Here is an 11,156-nt window from a genome sequence, read left to right on the forward strand (position 1 = left end):
TTTGGGAGTGACAATGGGACGATTTTCAGGTGGATTTTTTTGGTTGTTGTTGGGGATGAGGTTTAGATAAGCATTGTGCTTTTTCCCAGAAACCTACAAGAGTTATTTAAAGGGAGCAGGAGCAGGTGAACAGGTATAATGACAGAGAACTACAAAAAGACAAGGGGTCATTCCTGGCATGAGCTTCCAGTATTTCTATAGATCAAGCTATGTGCTTCCTTACCTCAGAAAAGAAACAGCTTGATGCTCATGAGTGCATTGAAGGCAATACTTTTTGCCAGCAGGACTCTCAAGCCCAACACAGTCACAGAGAGCATGTTTGTTTTCTCCGCTTCAGCATCTGTTCAGTGATAGAGAAAAGATGAGAGAGATCATGGTCTAGATTTGGATATCGTGACACTGTCAGAAAGTGGGAAAAAAACCAAACCCAAAGGTTATCGATTCAGGGGAAGATGACAGAGATACATGACAACAACATGGGAGGAGGATGTCTGTCTACACTGGGTTTTGCTTTATGATGCTTGTCTGCTGCTAAACCAGCTGCCTTTTAAAGCAGCTGTATTTTGATTCCCCTACCCAGGAGAAAATATATTTGCATGCATTTACCACCAACATTGCCATGTATCTTCACAATCTATTAGGTAACTAACCTTGCATAGAGATGTCTGTGGTGTTGCAAATGTTCCCTGTTACTGATTCTTCAGCCTCCTTTTCTGTAGCATGACAATAAAAAAGTGTTACAAGTGATAGTCACATTTTTAAAAGGATTAAACAAAATGTTCACACGACCCTTCCCATAGGAACACGTGGGCAGTACAGCCTGAGGCTCCGCTGCCCACTCACTAATTCTAAGGTTAATGAAGAGGAGGAGATTTCTCCATGCATTTGCAGAAAACAGAAGAATTATTGAATTGCTTTGGGTTTAGTGTTTGAATGAGTAAAAAAATCAATCCCCTTTTTCAAGAAAAAGAAACAAAATCCCACCACTGTAACTTTTTGCTGTGCTTACAAAGGCTATTTCAGGCTGTGCCAAGATGTTTGCTTCCAGGGGGAAACTATTTAGTCATAACTAAATGTGCATTTTTAAAAAAGACTGTGCCTTACTTTTCTCCCAAAAAAAGTAACTCCAAGTTGTTAAACAGTTCAGATTGTTTATGCTTTTAAACATCTGTCATCTCCACTTGCTCATGTACCAGATGTCTTCCCCATTTCTGCTGGTTACCCAGCACAGCACTCACTAGCAGGAGAAACAGCAAGCATCAGAAGATGCTGCCTCCAGAAATAAGCTGCAGCTGTACCACAAAACTGTACCTAGCAATGTTTCTTTGCCATCGTGTTTGGCTGTGCAAGCCACCTCTGTGCCTTTTGTTGCACTGACCACCTTAATGGTATCGTACAACCCTTCTGATGTCAAAACGGGTGTATTTTGCTCATATATGACTTCATTAGAGGACACCTCCAAGATGACATTCTTTGTATAGAACTTCCTTGCCAAACAAGCTACTTTCTTGGTGTTGCCATCTTCTTCCAGTTTCTCGACTTCATCACAATGACTTGTGGGTCAGAACTCCTTATGTTGTCTGTAAAAAAAATAAAGCATTGTTTGGGCATGATTTGGTTTGATTGCCAACTTGTCTGAGGTGCTGTCACTTAAAGTTCATACATACTCCAGCTGTGACTAATTCCTGGCTTTATCAATGACTAACTGCCTTTTCTTCCTCATTATTTCTTACTGCTGCTTCTAAAAGATCAGATCAAAGGCAGAGAGTAGGGGTTTTTATGGGAGCTTTCAGTTCACAAGATTCTAAGCCTCCTTTTTTCCAAAGCTCATTCTTTATTTATAAGTAAAGGACTTGCAAACCAGAAGAGAACATTTATTTATTCCCTTCCAAGAGTCAAATTATACCGCTTTCTCAACAATTTAATTCCTAAAAATAACACTTTGATCAAGGACTGTCTTGCATATTCCAGAGACATAGGAGAATAACTGGTTTTCCTTAACTCTCCCTCCCCTCCCCCAAATCTTCTCCTGATGTGGCTAAAAGGTTTAACCACAGCAAGAGTAACAGGACAAAGAGATGTCAGTTTGCTGCTTCACTATTGTGCAAAGTTACCCCAATGAATGACATTGCAGAAATGAAGTGCTGCTGCTGGACTGGGGGACAAGGTTGATCTTTTCTAGAACAAATGCTCAGATGCAAGAACGACTTTTGTCTCTAAGATGGGGAAGTAGGAGAGAAGCAATCAGAAGTCTGTGAATTGTGGATCTCCACTTCTCCAGGAGTTCCTGACAAGGTCAAGAACTTTCAGCTGTGGGGAAAGTTTTCCTCACTAGACATTGCACGTGCTGTGAGCTATTCCGACACATCAGGAGACAATGAAAAAGAGTAATACTGGTACTGGGTTCAACAAAAATTCTTTTGCCTGTTCTGAAAAGTGTGACCTTTCTCATCCATCTGCTGTGACATATTGTTTGTTCCACAGCTCCAGGGGCAGTTAGAAGTATAATGCAGAATTGGTATAATAAACTGATTTGAAGGGAAGAACAACCCGAGGCCAATGAACTTCTGATGTCCATGGACAAATCTTCTTACAAGCTTCCTTAAATTAGTGTAATAACCTTCAGAGGTAATGTTTTAGTGTTAAGAAACCAACAAACTTCAAGGCATGACAAATGTGCCCGAGCATTGGAGTTTTGAAAGAGCTTAAAAGATGCTGATAAGCTTTCAGAGGATTTGAAATCCCTGCTCTCTCATCTTTCCAAAGAGTTACTCTGAAACTTTTACATACTTTTCTTTTTCAGTTTTGAAGGCATTTTAGAGTTCAGTTCCCAATTCCAAGCAACACACATGAATGATAAAGGTTTCACAACTGCAGAAGCCTTAATTTCAACTACATAGCAGCAGCCTTCTCAAGGAATTTCTTATGACATACAAGTAATGAAACATGATTGCTTAAACTTGAAAGAGATGTCTTTTCAGGAAACAGTGGTCTCAAAATGATTCAGTAGCCAACAAATCATTGTGATTTCTTGAAAAATAAAATATCTTTGCCCTCAGATCATAGATGGAGAAACCAGGCTGGTTCCACATACAAATGTCAGGACAAGATTAGCAACATGAATTTTGATAAAATCAAGAAACTGAAGGGAATCATCCAGCGTGCTTCCTTGCCAGACAGAGCTCAGCTTATGAAGGCTGGTTAGACAGACAAGAAAAGATTTACATGTCCAGCTTGTCAGGAGCATGCTGATGGATCTCTTTGCTAAAAAGAGGTGCATTAGGCTTTGAATTTTGCATGGCATCTGCCTTGCAGGGTGGTCAAAAGATCTTTCAGGTGTAACATTTTTCTCAATACAGGACACTTTTTTAAGGTTGGATCAAGGGGCTCTGATTTTACTCTCTTTGCCACCGGTACCCCAATACTGAACAACTGAGGTGAAAGCCAAGTAGTACTCTGACATAGCTTCACCTACAGCAAACAGATACCAAACAGGAATCAAACATTCACTGAATTCAGTTGACCTATTCAGTTTAACCCCAACTCTGAATAATTTAGTGTCAGGAGGTTGGGACGTCCCTTTTTTCTATAGTAAGTAGCAACAGGACAAGGGGTGATGGGATGAAGCTGGAACACAAAAACTTCCACTTGAGTATAAGAAAAATCTATTTTCCTGTGAGGGGAGGGAGCCCTGGCCCAGGCTGCCCAGGGAGGGTGTGGAGGCTCCTTCCTTAGAGCTCTTCAAGACCCACCTGGACATGTTCCTATGTGACCTGATCTAGGTGAACCTGCTTCAACAGGAGGGTTGGACTGGATGATCTCTAAAGGTCCCTTCTAACCCCCACCTTCTGTGATTCTATGATTAAACTAGTACAGAAATGTTCATAAGGTTCCATTCAATGCTTTTGTATATCATCCTTCTCTCGTCTCAGTGCTGTGTTTCTAATTCTGACATAATAGAAATTCTTAAGGACTTAAATGTCAGCCTGCACAGAAACTTTATTTCCCTTTAAACTGTCAAAGCATGACTTTAATACTTAAATCATCTAACTGCATATGAGAATGTAATAGATAGAAAGCCTACAGTCTAAGTAGCTACTTTAAGGCATTAGGGAGTCTGAGTTACAACTCAGACAAGGTTAGTACATAAAGCACATCTACTTGGCTCCACAGTCAGTTGAGTGCTGTTCCCAAAAACAAGCGCAGCTGTAACAGTTTAAACATGTCAATCAAAAAAGGCTCATTTTGCTATTCCTCCCACATGCATTTCCTTTCCAGGTGCTGTAACATGGTTCTGCCAGAGTCTGCCAGTCCTGTGGTTTCTTTGTTATCTGAGAAGAGGCTTTTCATTTTTTCTCATCTCCAGCATTTCTAAACAGTCAATATACTAGCAAGCTGCTTCTGTGGCATGATGCACTGGGTAAGACTTTCAGCAGGAGCAAATGTACACAGTGCAACTGTGGTTGATAAAGAGAATTATTTCCAAAAGCATCAACTGAGCCCCACTATTTTGCATTATCTGAAAACACATACACAAATCCCTACAACTGCTTGCTTTTGGGAGGGATTTATGTACATACAGGACTCTTGATGTGAGAAACAAGAGCATCATTCCAGCATTTCTGTGAATGTCTGAAATGGCAATACCACTGCTCAGTCTTCCCTCTCCCTGTCTTTTGTTTTCTTCTTGCCACATTCTACTATTCTCTATGGCATATTTTGCTTCTTTCAACAAACAAACAAGCAAATATCATCTTCCAATCAACGTAGAGTGATGTTAAAATAATGGAATCTGGCAGTTTTGTCTGGCCCTACACTTGCAACTGAGGATTTGCTGGTTGGGAGGAACAAATCTTTCTCCAGAATGATAACTTTGTATTCCTTTAGCCCTTTGGAATTTGAAATGGACTTAAATTGTTCCAAAGCAGACATTTATTCCCATGCAAGACACCCAACAGACCTGGACAGATATTAGGCAGCACCTAAGGGAGTCCCATGGCTTTCTGGAAGGAGAGCAGGATGTTTTAGATACGTAAAATTACATGGGACATTTTTGCAGCACTTGAAGGACACGCAGACCTCTAAAAGCATCGTAACAAGTCTTAAGGTATGCACCTGGACGTTCAGGATAACGAAGATCTACTTAACAAATTCACCTCCTGCCCCATTATTCATACTTCCACAAAAAACCTTGGGGTGACATCCACCTATTCTTTACATCATAAAATTCCAAATAGAGCTGGGAAGAACTAAGGCTTGTTATAATCCCTGCTCATCACATTTGCATTTTCAGAGCCTAGGCAACTTCATAGCCAATTTTCTTTCATTCTAAGCAGTCTTAGACATGAGGCAGCTGTGAAAATTTAAGCCCAAGGATATTGAAGCTCCTTTCTCCTCTGTTTCCATGCCAGTGGAATTATTTACCTGGTGAAACTATGAATGTGGTGTTAGTGTCACTTATGTTAAAGCTAAACATGAAGAGAAATAACAAAATAACTGCCATGCTCCATTCATCTCCTCATGAGAGGAGCCTGAGGGGTGACCTCATTAATCTTTACAAATCCATAAAGGCTGGGTGTCAGGAAGATGGAGTCAGGCTCTTCTCAGTAATGTCCAATGATAGGACAATGGGTATAAGCTTGAACATAAGAGGTTCCAAAGAAACAGAAGGAATAATTTCTTCACTGTGAGGGTGAGGGAGCACTGGAACAGGCTGCCTAGGTGGGTTGTAGAGTCTGGGGACATTCAAAACCCACCTGGATGAGTTCCTGTGTTTCTACTCTAGGTAGTCCTGCTCTGGCAGGGCAGTTGGACTGGATGATCTCTCGAGGTCCTTTCCAACCCTTAAGAATCTGTAGTGTCAAAAACTAACTTCTTATACCAGAGAGCTAAAGATCCATCTGAAAACATCTTTCCACTGTCAACTCATGACTAAGTTGTTCATTCCTGCTCAAAATGATTCAGTGAAAATCCACTGGAGGGTAAGACACTTCACAGGAAATTTGGGCCAAATTGCTATCCAGTTAACACGTTAAGTAATGTGAGCCAGCAATGTGCCCTCGTGGCCAAGAAGGCAATGGCATCTTGGGATGCATCAAGAAGAGTGTGGGCAGCAGGTCAAGGGAGGTTCTTCTCCCTGTCTACTCTGCCCTGGTGAGGCCTCATCTGGAGTCCTGTGTCCAGTTCTGGGCTCCTCAGTTCACGAGGGACAGGGAAGTGCTGGAGAGAGGCCAGTGCAGGGCCACCAAGATGATCAGGGGACTGCAGCATCTTTCATACGAGAAAAGGCTGTGGGACCTGGGGCTGTTTAGTCTGGAGCAGAGGAGACTGAGGGTGGATCTCAATAGTTACAAACATCTCAATGGTGGGTATCAGGAGGTTAGGACATCCCTTTTTTCTATAGTAAGTAGCAACAGGACAAGGGGTGAGAGGATGAAGCTGGAACACAAACAGTTCCACTTAAATATAAGAAAAATCTCTTTTCCTGTGAGGGGAGGGAGCCCTGGCCTAGGCTGCCCAGGGAGGGTGTGGAGGCTCCTTCCTTGGAGACTGGACATGTTCCTGTGTGACCTGATCTAGGTGGGACCTGCTTCTGCAGGGGTTTTGGACTGGATGATCTCTAAAGGTCCCTTCCAACCCCACCATTCTGTGATTCTGTGATTCTATGAAGTAATGCACACCCAGTGCTTGGGGATGATGGAGCAATAGCAATATATAGAGGCAGCCTTCCTTAGCAGGCTCAAGCTGAGGATTCACCTGGAAACCCTGGACAGAGTGATTATTGCAGCAGAAAGTTCTTACAATGAACCCAAACTGTTAGATTCCTTCATCCTCCTCCACATTAACAACATTTTACAAATAACATAATGACACTTACTTGGCTCAACTGTGAGAGTCGTCCCACTTCCAAAAATAAGCTTATCTGTCCTCACACTGCTGATCCTTACTGCAGTCAATCACTCTTTCCTTGTGGTATTCAAAAATGTTGTAAGAACACGGGTTGAAAAGCCAGATATTTGTCCTAATCATCCACATGTGCAATCCCATGAGGATTTCCAGATCCACATTTTCTTCCAAAACTGGAAAGGGAAAAACAATAATGAAATAGTTCAATGATTTCAAAGTGAGGACAGAATTTCCAGCTTCTACCTTTCGTCCACCTTTTAGAAACCCTTTGAGCTCTATTCCCAGGATAAATAGAAATATTAAAAGAATGTTGCATTTGCCTCCTTAATCATTTCAGTCACTCAGCTGCTTTTTTCCCCAAAATATGTTGCCTTTTTTCCTCCTCTAGGTTTTTGTACAGGACCCTATGCTGTTTATATCATTGTGGTAACCCAGCCACCACAGTGATAGATTTCATTGCAAAAAACTGTCACTTCCTGCTTCTTTACTACTCAGAATTTGGATTCTAGTCATGTGACTTCTTGAGTGGTTTCTGATGCAATACACCACATAAAGAAATGTGATATCAGTAAATAGTGAAGAAACATGAAAATCCAGCACTTTTAGTGCTATCTCAAAGCATTTATGACAATCTGCTTCACCTTGAACCTGGTTTCAGTTCTCAGGAGTTTATCTGAGCTCTTATCTGGGCTCTAAAAGTTGGTGTCTGAGGGTCATTTAGTGCCTTAGAAAGTCTTTATGCTGGTTTAAGACAAGGAAGCAGGCAAAATGCTTGTTCATAAACGCAGACTTATTGTGCACTGTTTGAGCTCAGGATCCAGAGAGGAGAAGACAATGCAGAAAAGCAGGACTGGAGCCCTGGACTTCAGGAGAGCAGAATCTGGGCTCTCCTGCTTAGAAAAATCCCATAGGTTATGGCCTTGGAAAGAAGAGGGCCCTGGAACTGCTTGATTCTCAGAGATTAACTCCTCCAAGTTCAAGAATGTTTCATCTTGACGATGCAGCAAACGAAGAAACTTTCAAGAACATCTGTGGACCAGTTGCCCCAATCTTACCAATTTCTAACTACTTTCATTCTAAATTTCCTAACTCTTTCTGGACTTTCCAGTATTTATGGTCTCAAAACCTGTTTTCATGGGAAATAACAAACATCACATTTATGAATTGTTAAAACATTCCTTTGGATTAGCTGACAGTGGTTTGATGGAATCTGCCTTGATGTGCTAAAGCTGCTTATGCACTCAGGTATCTGATTTTTACTATCTCTTGAGTTATTTTTATAAGGGTTTTGGAAGGATTTTCCCAATTACTCCAGCACCTTTTTTTGTTTCTCAGTTTCTTTGCTCTTGTGAGCTAGATTATTTGACCACAGTGTTGGCTATTCTGTGCGCTATTATTTATTTACCTAAGCCCTTGGCTGAGCTTGAAGGGGGAAATATCTAGTTATGACTGATCAAAGCTGGCTTTTTAATTGGATCATGGAGCAGTCTCTGCATCTTCACACCCAGTTCTAAGACACAAAACGAAACAGCATTACTTCATCCTATTCACAAATCAGTGACTCCCCACTGATACAGTGGTTCCCCACTGTATTACTCCGTGTTTATTTGCATTACTCTTGTAATTACTCTTTATTGTGTTTAAGTGTTTTCTCCTCCTTATTCCCTCATTCCTCCCAGGAAAATGTTGAGATGTCTGATGTGATACTTTCAGTCTCTTGAAATGTTGGCAGAAGAAAGAGAACAAGCTCTAAATGCCTCCTGTAACAGACCTGGGTACATCCAGGTGCCTCTCTCACAGCCTTTGCCTGCTGCCAAGTCTTCCCAGAGCAGTGAGAACACACACAGTTTGTCACTGGGCTCTCAGATGTAAATGAACAGCCTTTTCCCTTTGGGTGGCCACAGAAACACACTTGCCATCACAGCCTCCCACAAGTTGTTGCAGTACCTCTATGCCCCTTGCCAGGAAAGTCAGCTCAGAGAGGTGTAGCAAGTGCCTTGCCTTGAGGCCAGCAACAACCATCCATGACCCCCCTCTTTCCAGGTCTGCTCTGGCCCTGCCTGTGTTGCAAGCACTGTGCCCTTTTCAGCCCTCTGCTGCTGCAGAAACAGGGTAGTGAAGTGACACCCTGTTTCCAAGGGGCACCAGAAACCATGGTGTCTCTTTCCCCAAGATGCTGTTTGCTGATGACTCCATCAGCCTCCCACACAATCAGTTCCTTCATCTTGCTCAGAGGCCACCTGGCCAGTGTCTGTCTGCTTCAGTGAGGAGCAACAAACTGTGATCACTCCAAGGAGCAAAGACTGGAGTGATGCTGGTGTAGCATCAGACACTGGACTGGTAGGAGAACTAAATGGTTCTCTGTGAACTCAGCAGAAAAAGTTTAGCAGAGAAATAGAGCTGGCACCAGGAAGGAGGCAACACCTTCCCCTCTTCTGTGTCAGACAGGAGCTTTTTTGTGATTTTCCCATTCAAAACACTAAGTGCATCTGAAGGACAAAGCCCTTTCTTTCCCAAGCTGGGATGGTGAGGAATCCACTCTCCTGCCCCTGGAATGGCTCTGAATGAGCACAGCAGGGACAAGGACCTCTCACAGGCAAGTAGGGAACAACTACACTGCCCTCCTGAAACCTGTTTTTTTTTAAGATGGGCTGCAGTGCCCCATGAGCAGTTTCCAGCCCCAGTTACACCACCAGCCCACAGGATGAGTGAGCAGCAGGTTGGTGCATCCCCATCCCACCTCTGCAGAGGCTGGTCAGATGTCCAACACTGCTGTGCCCTGCAGGGATGGCAGGAAGGGAGCCAGGGGCAGGTCAGGCTGCAGCAGCCAGCACAGCTCCACAGAGCCCTGCAGAGCACAGGGGCAAGCTCAGTTCCCAGGAAACATCAACCCTTTCACTTACCTGTGATGGGGAACATCACCACACACACGGCAGCACACGTGGCCAGAGCCGCTCGCTCTTGCCTCTCTGCCCGCAGATCAGCTCTGCCCACATCTTCCCTGCCTCAGCTTTGGTCACTGTACTCACCCCAGGCAGTGCTACAGGCTGGGACAGAGAGGCTGGAAAGCTGCTCAGAGGGAAAAGACATGAGTGTTAATTGGCAGCAGCTGAACATGAGCCAGTGGTGTGCCCAGGTGCCCAAAAACGCCAATAGATTCCAGGCTTGGGTCAGAAATAGTGTGGCCAGCAGAACCAGTGATGGAGGTAACGCCTCTGTGAAGAACAGATTTGAGAAGGGATGTTGTTGGTCAGTTGCAAAACTGCAGCAGCCACAGGGAGGGAGAATGTGAAAACATCTGGGCAGACCCCAAGGTCAGTGGAGAAGGAGGGGGAGGAGGGTGCTTAGGCACTGGAAGAAAGACTCCTCTGTGATATGTGGTGAGGACCATGGTGAGGCAGCTGTGCCCCTGCAGTCCATGAGGTCCTCAGGGAGCAGAGACCCACTGGCAGCCCATGGAGGAGCCCAGGCCGCAGCGGGTGGATGCCTGCAGGAGGCTGTGGCTGTGCTGGAAGCTCATCGTGGAGCGAGCTCCTGGCAGCAGCTGGGAGCCTGTGGGGAGGTGGCCGTGCAGAGCAGGTTTGTGTCAGGGCTTGTGAGCCTGGGAGGGCCCCGGGCTGGAGCAGTGTGTCCCCGTGGGACTGTTGTGGCGGTGGGTGACCCCCGCTGGGGCAGGGTGTGAGGAGCTGCCCCCATGGCAGGCCCCAGGCTGGAGCAGTTGGCGAGGAGCTGCAGCCCGTGGGAAGGAGCCACGCTGGAGCAGTTGGGGAGGGACTGTCTCCCGTGGGAGGGACCCCACAGTGCAGCAGTGGGAAGCGTGAGGAGGCCTCCCCCTGAGCAGCAGCAGTGGCAAAGTCCATCTGTGATGAACTGAGCACAACCCCCATGGTCTGCGCTGCTGGGGGGAAGGAAGGGGAGTCCTGGGCAGAGGAGGGGTGGGGGAAGGTGTTTTTCAGACGGTTTTATTTCTCATCTCCTTGCTCCTCTTTTGTAATAATCAAACCTTTTCTCCCCAAGTTGAGTCTGTTTTGCCCGTGACGCTCATTGCTGAGTGAGCTCTCTGTCCTTAACTCACAAGTGGTTTGTTATATTTCTCTCTCTTTCCTGTCCCATTTAGGAGGGGGAGTGATTTAATGACTTGGTGGACACTGGTCTAAACTACCACAACTCACCTGGCAGCAAAACCTCTCTGGGCAAAAAGAGATGTGCTGTAGGGCCACCCCAAGTTTCCTCTGGAGCAGCACTGCACG

General features: G+C 44.6%; 1 long non-coding RNA gene across 1 annotated transcript; it reads right to left on the reverse strand.

Moving 5' to 3' along the window:
- Nucleotides 1-1,311: 1,311 nt before the first annotated feature.
- LOC133629494 (uncharacterized) lies at nucleotides 1,312-6,960 on the reverse strand. Its single transcript, XR_009821053.1, has 2 exons — nucleotides 6,878-6,960; nucleotides 1,312-1,580 (listed from the first exon to the last, which is right to left on the reverse strand). It is a non-coding gene; the product is annotated as an uncharacterized LOC133629494 (long non-coding RNA).
- Nucleotides 6,961-11,156: the final 4,196 nt, after the last annotated feature.

This window comes from Colius striatus, unplaced genomic scaffold (assembly GCF_028858725.1).
Source record: "Colius striatus isolate bColStr4 unplaced genomic scaffold, bColStr4.1.hap1 scaffold_47, whole genome shotgun sequence".
NCBI lineage: Eukaryota > Metazoa > Chordata > Aves > Coliiformes > Coliidae > Colius > Colius striatus.